General features: G+C 28.3%; 1 long non-coding RNA gene across 1 annotated transcript in view; it reads left to right on the forward strand.

The window, feature by feature from the left end:
- The window catches only part of LOC136834408 (uncharacterized), an 847,209-nt gene extending 840,605 nt beyond the window's left edge, over positions 1 to 6,604 (forward strand). The window contains exon 7 of the long non-coding RNA XR_010851789.1: positions 6,486 to 6,604. This is a non-coding gene — a long non-coding RNA (uncharacterized lncRNA). The remainder of the gene's footprint in view (positions 1 to 6,485) is intronic.
- The last annotated feature ends 5,896 nt before the right edge of the window (positions 6,605 to 12,500 follow it).

The raw sequence follows: 12,500 nt of genomic DNA on the forward strand, positions 1-12,500 counted from the left end.
CATATATGTATGTATGTATATTATAACATATATATATATATATATATATATATATATATATATATATATATATATAAACAAATATATATATATATATATATATATATATATATATATATATAAATAAACAAATATATATATATATATATATATATATATATATATATATATATATATATATATATATATATATATATATATGTATATTTAAAATTCTTAGCCATTCCTTTTTTTGAAGGTTGGGTCTTAAGAAAACAAAAGACAACAACTTTCACGCCCAAACCACTGATTCGTGGGTAAACAGCTGATGCAGAAAAATTTTCCCTACACCACCCACTTCTACCTACACGGGAGGCTCACAAGCTGCGCTTCTAACTTCTGCTTCCTAGATGTTAAGGCTCCTTCCTTCCAATACATTTTTATCACATGTATCCACTCATTCTGGATACCAGAACTTTTATTTTTTTTTGTTCATTCTATATTTTTCTGCAAAAGAGAAAGACCTCATTTTAATGTCGTTGACATTTTCTGTTAAATATCTTCTTTAAATCTGTAATTTCTAATTGCTATTTTTTTTTTTTTGTAGTCAAAATGCCAGTCCAGCAGCTGTTTTAAGTTTTATTCGATAGTTGAGAAATCAGGGAGGAAGTGGGTATTTTGAAGAAAAAAAAAACCGAGTTTTCTATACAGTGCATAATCAAGGACACCGAAAATAGATCTATTTTTCGGTGATCTCGATTAATGCTGTATGAGCCGCGGTCCATGAAACTTTAACCATGGCCCGGTGGTAGCCTTTCCTATATGGTTGCAGAAACACGATTGTGGCTAACTTTAACTTTAAATAAAATAAAAACTACTGAGGCTAGAGGGCTGCAATTTGGTATGTTTGATGATTGGAGGGCGGATGATCAACATAACAATTCACAGCCCTCTAGCCTCAGTAGTTTTCAAGATCTGAGGGCGGGCAGAAAAAGTGCGGACAGACGGACAAAGCCGGCACAATAGTTTTCTTTTAAAGAAAACTGAAAAATAGGGCAAATTTTCTACGAAATGCGTATATATTTTTATTTGCATATATTTTTCGTGTAACACTGTGTATGTAAAGGAAATATAAAATTATTTACATTCATATGTGCTTCCATAATGAGATTCACCTAATTTATTAAATACCTATTTCACCAAAGATTTTCCACCCACAGTGAAAATGGTTGTCTTTATGTCATCTGGGTAACAAGGAATGATTAGCACTTAAATATACTGTGTAAATGATATCCATATCAGGTAGTGTCAGTTACTTCATTAAAATACCCACTTTAAATTTTTTATTGTAAAACTATAGGGAAAAAGCAAACACAAAATATTATTAATCACATAAAAAAGTAAATTTTTTTATTATATATAACAATGCCCCTTAAATCACCTGGAGACAACGTCTTCAATTACATTCCTTTGACGAAGACATTCGCGGAACTCTTATGTAAATACCACCAGCTGAGAATACAAAAATGGATTTTACACGGGGAATTAATATTTACTCGAGACTCATTCACAGATTTTAAGAAAAGGCGGAGGAGGGCCTAACGCACTGAAGGGAATTTTAAAACAACTCAGAGATCGGTTGACGTTTTGTTTCGTTTTCCAGGAATGTCTGGAATCCAGACAAGTGACCCAGTTTGAGGAAGACATTTTTGTTAAAGGTTAAGACTTGTGCATGTTTGCATGCTTCTATACATGCATACATAAACTTGTTAAAGGTTAAGACTTGTGTGTATCTACTTTTATACATGTATTACATTTTATAAGAATAAACGGCCAGATTTTTTTGGAACGGTTACCCGAAATACATTTGCCAAGACGGAATTTAGATGCCTAAATGAGTTTCTTGTTTTGTTAAACGACACTAAAACAACTCCAAGATCGTTAGACATTCTGTTACCTTTTCCTGGAATGTCTGGAATCCAGGCAAGTGACACAATTTGAGGAAGACATTTTTGTTAAAGGTTAAGGCTTGTGTACGTTTACATTCTTCTATAAATGCATACACATATACAAGTATTCATTTACATGAATAAGTGGTCGGATTTCTTGTAGCGGTAAACTGAAATAGATTTGCAAAGACGGAATTGTAAATGCCTATATTAGCTGCGTGCTTTATCAGAGGATACCGCATAAGACAAATCGTTATTCGGTTAATATTAAAAAGCGTATAGAAAAATAGCAACGATGACGTACATAAGTAAAATTTCAAATGCTCGATAATTGGTAACCAAAACCATGAACTAAAAATATTCCTAATTTGTGTTTATTTTACTCATATACATTATTTTTATATTAAAAGATGTTTAACAACCACGTTCTTACATTTGACGGTAACACAATACATGGCGTTCATGGGGGTCTTATATTCATATCTTAAAAAGAAAAATTGGAATAACTTAAAATATTTCGAATGTCATTTAACAGAAATGCGGTATTCATATATGTTGTCACTGCATTTCAGATTTAAAATAACGAATATTGAATGCATAATAAAAAATATCTATATACTTAATATATTAAAATCGATTTATTTTGACACCCAAGAACCAGACATTGCATGATTTATAAACCCAAATTATTTTATTATAGAGACTAAATGCTTTTATAGCCAATAGTTGCAGTAATACGTTCGTTAAGACTTAAATTAATTTGAAGGCTAAATATTGGGTTTTTCAAAGTCTGTAGTCATGTATTTATAAATCATACTTTTATATAAGCAAATTATTTTCCAATTAGAAGTTGTTTTCATAATTTACGATTATATATCAAAATGATAATAACTATCGTAACCTCATTCTCGTGGTTCATAACAGCTATATATATATATATATATATATATATATATATATATATATATATATATATATATATATATATATATATATATATAACTTTTTATTTGTATGTAATAACTTTGCAGACAAATATTTTATGTGGCAGTGTGACACGTTTAGCTATAAAATTCTTGACAGACAAATTATTTTTGGGCCCAAAATTGAATTAGGTTATTGATACGTTTAATTATATAAAATTCTTGCAGATCGATATTATTTTCCAGTGTGTGTGTGTGTATATATATATATATATAATATATGCCAAAATATTGCATATTTACGATAATAAATTATAGTACATATAATTATATATATACATATATATATATATATATATATATATATATATATATATAAAGATATATATATATATAATATATATATATATATATATATATATATATATACATATATATATATATATATATATATATATATATATATATATATATATATATATATATATATATATATATACTACAGTAATTTATGATCATAAATATGCATACTTGTATTACTGTAAATTTACCCTAAATATGTAATTCTGTAAGAAAATAATATCGATCTGTAAGTAAAGTATCATAACCTGATTCTGCTTGGCCCAAATAATTTAGGTTCAGACACACACATATATATGTGTGCGTGTGTGTGTGTGTGTCTGTGAGATTACATACATAAAATACTTTGAATCAGAAGAATCTGGTTATGATACTTTTTAGTTAAAAAGTTTTTACATGTCGATATTATTTTAAAAAAAGGAGGACAAAAAATTGAGCAGTTTATAATCATAAATTTCCATAGTCAAAGTTATTTTGACCAGAAAGAATCATTTTTCATCATTTATATTCGTAAATTTCTGTACACTTAATTTATCTTGAAACATAAAAAAAAAAAAAAAAAAAATCAGGTTGATCACATTTTGTAGTCACAACTTTGCAGACCCTAAACATTTTGACCTATGAAAATTTGACATAATTAGTGATCGTAATTTGCTGCAGTTCTAAATTACTTTGAGCCGCAAAAATCTATTTAATATAATGTATTTGATCTAAATTCCTATATATTAAAATCATTTTGATCCATGAGAATTATCGTTGCAATATTGTATTATCATGAAGATTTCTTAATATCAAAATTATGCTTGACCTAGAAAATCAGTCAAGGAATGGTTTATAATCATAAACTACTACAGTCCAAAATATTTTGAACTGCAATAATCTTGGGTTTCATAGTTTCAGTTTTATGTAAAAGAAAACTATTGTGCCGGCTTTGTCTGTCCGTCCACACTTTATTCTGTCCGCCCTCAGCTCTTAAAAACCACAGAAGCTAGAGGGCTGCATATCTTTATGTTCATCATCCACCCTTCAATCATCAGACATATCAGGTGCAGCCTCTAGCCTTAGTAGTTTTATTTTATTTGGAAGGTTAAAGTTGTGATCAGCTAAATCTGTACCATATAGGTGCCAACAACACAGGCAACCAACCAGGCCATGGATGAAGTTTCATGGGCCGTGGCTGAGAGTTTCATATAGCATTATAAGCTGTGCAGAAAAATCGATTGCGCAGAAGAAACTTCGGCGCATTTTTTTAGATCTAAGATGTTTGAGACAGAAGAATCAGGGTGATTCAGTTTATAATGATCCTTATATGTGCAAATTATTTTTAGTCAGTAGAATTGTGCAATGAATACTTCATAATCATGAATTCTTGTTGATCCAAATTGATTTTAACTACAGTAGTTTGTGATTTCATTCTTGATAAATTCCTGAAGAACCGAAATATTTGAAAGCAGAAAGCAGAACGGAAATTTTTGACCAAGAGGATCGGTGTTACAGATTTATAATCATTCGATCTTTTAAATATAAATATATTTTAAATCAGGCGAATCACATATTGCTTTGTTTATCATCATAATTTCGTAAACCTGGAAAGATAGATTTTGAATCGAAATAATCAAAGACTCCATAATTAAAATACGTCAATTTTTTATTGGTTCCAGTTATTTGCCCCAAGAGAATTTGTTTTCTCAGTTCATGAATATAAATTCTTAAAGAATCAAAATGGTTTAATACACAATAACATGTTTTCATACTTTATGATCTTGAAATGTTATAGACTGAGAGATATATTATTTAACCACAAGAACAGAGGCTTTAAAGTTGAGAATCATACATTTATATATCTCAAAATTATATTCAATAATGAGAATCTGGATGTTCTTACTTGACGGATCCATATATTCTTTTCATAAATTACTAGAATCTCTGTCAGTCTCACGTTTTCTTACACATTAGAGACTGTGTAAAATATATTTCACAGAATCCATCTCTGATATGAAATATATATAAAAAGGCATTCTAAATTCTTTTTTGCTTAATATATTTGCCCTCATTCATTCAGGTTACGTAAAAGAATGTTGACTAAACCTTTCTCGTTGAGAGTTACTGACTTCCACAAGAGCTATTACAATCTACTTTTGCTTATCATCATCATCAGAATTTTAATCTCTTTTCAGTCTTTTTATTACATTGCGTGGAAAAAACCATTTTCATGAATGTCAGTTGCGTAATAGCTGAATTATTCTGAGAATTCTGACTGATTCCGGAATGAAAGGAAACAAAAAGTATTTGAAACAGTAATTCAGAAAACGTTTTACTTAGATAGTGTCAAATCTGGTGAACTGGGAAAGGGGAAATACTTCAGGAGACTTAAGTTACCGCCAAGAAATTAATAATGTTCATTTATAATTAATGCGATTGCCAGTTTTTGACAATATATTTTTTTGTACATATGTTTATATATGTATATATATATACACACACACACACACACATATATATATATATATATATATATATATATATATATATATATATATATATATATATATATATATATATATATATTCATATAAACATTTATATACATACATACATACATACACACACACACACACATATATATATATATATATATATATATATATATATATATATATATATATATATATATATATATATATATATATATATATACCACTATTATTTATATATATATATATATATATATATATATATATATATTAATAACCACTACTTTTCTCTGCAACATAATGCTGGCTGGTTTAAATGCTGACAACCTTCTCTGCATTATATCATGTTGTATTAGGCTGCTGTTTTTTTCTAACATAAGTACAGAGTTTATGTAGTGTAAATTAAGCTTTTCTGGATTAATACTAAATCCAAATACTTTAAAAGTAGTCAGATCATCTCTTATTTTATGTTCGTTATCTGCAAATACAGTAAAATATAACTGTAATAGCTATGCAACTGCTTATGTTGTTTGTTGGCCGCTGACATAGTCATTTTAGAAAATAAAAATAAATGTCAACAACTATTTCCATAAACGGGAAGAAGTAACTCATGTTTTATAATGTTTTTTCCACTACATGAGTCATTAGCTGGCCATTTCATTTTGAATTTTAAACTATATATTATCAATTAACTTAGAATCTACTCTATGTTAATTGCTGGCTTATGTACAGAATCTATTCTATGTTAATTGCTGGCTTATGTACAACTTATCAGTTTCTCATCCTATTTTCTTTCACAGGAACGCCCCTAAGGGATAGCATCGTTCATCCATAGACTGCAGAGAGGTGAAGGATCTCGAGGAAAAGATGGCTGGTCTTCGTGATATCCTAAGCAGCAATAAATAAAGCTTCTGCCAGCTCTTGACTTTTATTGATAGGCAAAGTTCAAGGTATATCCTAAAAGAAGTAATAAAGTCATACATAAGCTTACTCATACGTCTCATATATACACAGACATATACATATATATATATATATATATATATAATATATATATATATATATATATATTATATATATATATATATATATATATATATATATATATATATATATATATATATATCTTATATATATGAAGCGTCGTGGTCAAGTACATGACACTCTCCTCACCAGCAATAGGACTTGGTTTTGGTCAGGAAACCCCCGTTAAACAGTGAATTAGGTGCTTATTAGTTAGTTGATTACTGGAAGTTTACAGCCAAGAGTAGTAGGACCGTTAGATATACCTTTTTCGGAAAAAAAATGTATATATATATTGCAAGAACCAGAAGGAAATGTTACAAGACCTAGGTTGCTAGCTCTTTCGTGTATTTAATATACACTTGTTCAGGGTACTGTACTCAGAAAAAGTTTGTATTAAATACTAATGAAATCCCACACATAGGCCTTTAGATTTCTTTCTGGCTCTTAGTAGAGACATATAGTCACATGACCCTTAGACTGTATATCATATATATATATATATATATATATATATATATATATATATATATATATATATATATATATATATATACAGATTTAAAGTATATATATTATGTATATATTTTACCATATATATATAAAATATATATATATTATATATTATTATATATATATATATATAGTATATATATATATTATTATTATATATATACATACAGATTTATTATTATTATTGCATTTTACTCAGCGTTTGGACTTGTGTATTATTATTATTATTTTATTATTATTAATGATTATTATTATTATTATTATTATTATTATTATTATTGTCTTGATCCACTCTGGATATTTCTTGTAATTAAATGAACTATAGATTAGCGTAATACACAAGTTCTACATACACATATGCATACATACACACACACACACACACACACACACACACACACATATATATATATATATATATATATATATATATATATATATATATATATATATATATATATATATATATATATATATATATACATGTGTGTGTGTCTGTGATAAGAAAACAGCTACTTCATGCCAGTGTATAGTTGATGTAGTAACAGGAAATATCCAGAAATGGATCTGATAGACAATAATAATAATAATAATAATAATAATATAACATAACACATTAATACACAATAATAATAATAATACGATTAATTCCAGACGCTGAGTAAAATGCTGGAAATAAAGCTTACAAATAAAATTTACAGATAACTTTATATGTCTGAATACATTTATATTTTGATTTTATTCCTACTTTCCTTGATTTTTTTGGCAAGTCACTGAAGGCCAAGGATTGATTCTGTTCCTAATTAAGGAAATATCGCTAACTTACTTCGTTCAGGTGGCATTATTTATATAAAATCTGGAAAGATATATTAAAATTTAGAAATTATAAGTTCACCAGACATTTGTGTTATGCATCTCAAATGCCCTCAAGAAAAATTTGTAAAATGGTAACTGAAAGTCAGTGATAAGTTATTCAGTGCCGTAAATTTATTAGTAAAATCTGAAGTGTTACTAAAATATATAGATATTTTTTAAATATATAGATATTTTTTTAGGGTGAGTTTCATTATCCTCTAATTTAATGTCGACAATAATTATAGTAAACTACTATTCTTAAGGCAAATATTGTAGTTGTATACAGATTAGGTTATCTAGGAGGACTGTAATGTTTTCAAGGTAAAAGATTATAGTTAAAAATGCATTCGGTAAGTACGAAGGTGTCATTAATATTTAACTTTAATTATCAGAGGTAATAGAACAAGCTGAAAATAGATTGCAATATTTGGTAAAGATACTAATGAATAATTTTATCAAAGGTAAAAAATTATAGCCGCAAGCAGTGCGTTAGCTGGGAAGGATTGTAATGTTTAACTTTTCAGCGGTCGAAAAAATGGCAGTTGACTGCTGATTACACTATGTGGTAAGGATAGTAATGGTTAACTTCATCAAAAATAATGATGATAAATTTGCTATTTATTAGGTGTTGCGTTCGGAATTAAGGTATTTTCGTAGAAAATTACAATACGGCATTTTAAATTGGATGTGTAATCGCAGTAACATTGATTTTCTGCTTTATTAAATCATCTTCATCTCAAATTGCAGTTTAATATAAAAACAAATTACGACTGAATTTTATATTTTCATGAGTCATCAGCTGAAGAGGTTCCTCCCAGTTCAGGTTCGTTTGTATAGATGCATATCCATAGACATTTAAAATTTTTATAATGGAAGCTAGCGCTCCTTACAAAATGGAGACGAAAGTGGCTGGTTTGATGCAAAAGGGTGTTCATGTAATGTATCCATGGTTGTTGATTATGACTGTGTATGGAGTGATGCGAAAAATCAAAGAAAGGGAATTACACATATGTGTAAAGTTGAGAGATAAGAAATCGAATCAGGTGGGGAATGGGTGATGACCTCAGTGATGCTGTACCGTCTGGGGATAGTGAAGAGAATTTGCCGGAAGTAGTGAAAGATGTTCGCTAAAAGTGTTGGCAAGAGGAGATAGTTGGGCGTCAAATGTGAGGAGTAGTAAGTGTGCATGTGTTTCTTTATATTTAAACCAGGTTGCTAAAACAATTAATGTTGAGAGGGATGGTGGACGAGTGGAAACGTTGGCTTCTGTAGACATTTTGTAATAAATGTAACGGTTGACGATAAAATGAGAGAAGAGATAATTCAAAGAATAGGTGAACCAAGAAAAGTAGCAAGACGTGTGAGAAAGACTGGAGAAACTTGGAGCTTCTATGGAAAGCAAGTGTGGTATGTAAATAAAAATAAAGAAGATTGAAGATGCTGAATGATCCGTTTTACTTCTTGCATATATGACGCACGTACAATTGGTAGGGTTAGAAATGGAAAAGAGTGGTGGTAGGTTAGTATTGGTGTGTTTTGAGATGGTTCGTCGTGTGGAAAGACTGGGGGACCTTAGTGAAATGAATGCATAATTTGAAAACGTTAGAAGGGGCAGAGTAGAGGAAGCCTATAAAACCTTGCCAGGACAGATGTTGGGAAGAGATACTGGAATGGAAGGGTCTTGATATGATACATGTATATATATATATATATTATCTTGTATATATAACTAACATATATATATACATATATATATATATATATATATATATATGTGGGTTAATGTATGTATATATATATATATATATATATATAACATATATATATATAATATATATATATATATATATATATACTATATATATATATACTTTATATATATATATATATATAATATATTTTCATAACATGATAAATTAAGAAAAGTTACAACCAAAATAATTACGCAAACACACACACATTTGCGTGTATATATATATATATATATATATATATATATATATATATATATATATATATATATATATATATATATATATATATATATATATGTATGTGTGTGTGTGTGTGTGTGTGTGTGTGTGTGTGTATATATTTGTATGTGTGTGTTTGCGTAATTATTTTGGTTGTATCTTTTCGGTAATTTATCTTGTTATGAAAACTTGTCGTAGTTAAGAAACTCGTTTCTCTCAGTTAAAAACATCGACATTCTACTGGTTCTTTAGTATGACAGTTAGAAAATATAAATTAAACTTGCAGTCAGAGGACTATAAGAGCTGATTTGAAAAGCCCTTGCATGGAGAAAAAATAAGTATGGTATAAATTTTGTTGTAATATAAGAATAATTCATAAAAGAGGAATGAGAGAAAAATTTAATTATTTGAATGATATCAATCTTAACATATTAAGCCACAACTATCCCATTACCGTTGAATGCAATATGCCTTGCTATTCACAGGGGTAATATAAGTTCTCCTACCTTACCAGGATTCGTTCATACGCCTTTTGGGATTAATACATGAGTGTCAGTAGAAAAATGCACTTAGCTATGAATTATCTCTAAGTGAGAACAGGAAAATAGTCATTGCCACGTTGACCCTTTTAAATTTTGAAATAAAAAACTGGACCCTTATACAATAAACTGTTGCTAAGTCACCGTTTCCACCTTTCTCCAAAGGCGTAGGAATCCTGCTTCCCTTTGAACAACCTGTGTTCCTTGTGATCGAGACCCCTAAAAAATTTCTGATCCATCTTTTCAACTACAGTCACTTCCTCATTGTTTCCAGCTGTCTCTACATTTTGTTTCTCTCTCAGCTTTCTTAATCCAATTAACAGGTGCAAAAAATGATTCATCTAAACAACTTTCAAGTTTTTCCTTTCATTCATCTGTAACACTCATGCTTACTACCCAATAGGAGATTTATCTCGAAATTTTCTTCATGCATCTTAACTTTTACTTCAGCAGATGTCCGTCTTCTCAGTCAAAGCTTTTGCAGAGACCTTACTACCTCCCGTGATTCAGCTAATCGCGACTAGCCTAATCTCTTTGCTGACGTATCATCTGTTCCATCAGGTCTGGAAGCATAAAGCAAACGCTTCCTTTCGCGCACCATCCATACTAACATTCATTGTTCTATCTCCTGGCTTCCATTTATTCTAATATCCTTATTTTCACCAACATTTGCTCTCAGCTTTTATTTCTCTCTAAATAACCTATAAACTCTTGATCCTCTTTCTGAGGTTTTACTTCATGACACCAATCGTCAACTCATTATGTGAAAACATAGTCACTGCACTATTACCTTTTTATTTCTAATCTTGTTTACATCGTGACGCCTCTTTTCATTATAGCCATCCTCATCTGAGAGCCAATTTTAGGCTAAACAAATAACTGTCCCGTGTTAAAAGTGCAGTATAAAACAATATGTGCATTACTGTGAACTCTTATTTAAATAATTACATTTGTAGCTTTAAACCTGTCACAGCTTTTCTATATTATTTTTCTCCTCATTTATAAATGCGTACTGGCATCTGATGGGGTCAAGAAATCGAGTTTGGACCTAGGAACCTCACTACTAAAGTTTTGCAAAGAAACCTGAAGGCTACACCCTTCTGGTTTTACTGCTTCAAAAAAGGGGAAAAAGGCATATATATATATATATATATATATATATATATATATATATATATATATATATATATATATATATATATATATATATATATATATATATATATATATATATATATATATATATATATATATATATATACAGTATATATATATATATATATATATATATATATATATATTATAGTTCATATATATATACGGTTTTCAATTATATATGGTTGTATATGTACTGTATATATGTGCATACATATGTATAAAGTTCAGTCATTATGGTTTTCAATTATTGGTTGTTTGTTGCGTATGTGAGCTTCAGGTGGTTACATGTGCTAAGTAAGTTCAAAATAAGTTTTAAATGCATTTTTAGATTCCCGAAAGTATATAATTTTTGCTAATTAAATTAAATTCACTAATTTTCTACTATTTTACATATTTACACACATATATATATATATATATATATATATATATATATATATATATATATATATATATATATATATATATATATATACATATATGTAGATATTATATATATATATATATGTATGTATATATATATATATATATATATATATATATATATATATATATATATATATATATATATATATAACATATAGAAAAATCTGTGAAATTGTTTGATGACATGGTAATTTTATCATATTTGTAAGAATTAGATATTTCTGGGATTCCTAAACATGTTTAGAATTCTTATTTTAATGTTGTTTTTTAAGTACATATAAAACCACCATAAGATCACACAAACAAAAACCATATTCCAGGAAGCATA

The sequence above is a fragment of the Macrobrachium rosenbergii genome, chromosome 53, assembly GCF_040412425.1.
Source record: "Macrobrachium rosenbergii isolate ZJJX-2024 chromosome 53, ASM4041242v1, whole genome shotgun sequence".
NCBI lineage: Eukaryota > Metazoa > Arthropoda > Malacostraca > Decapoda > Palaemonidae > Macrobrachium > Macrobrachium rosenbergii.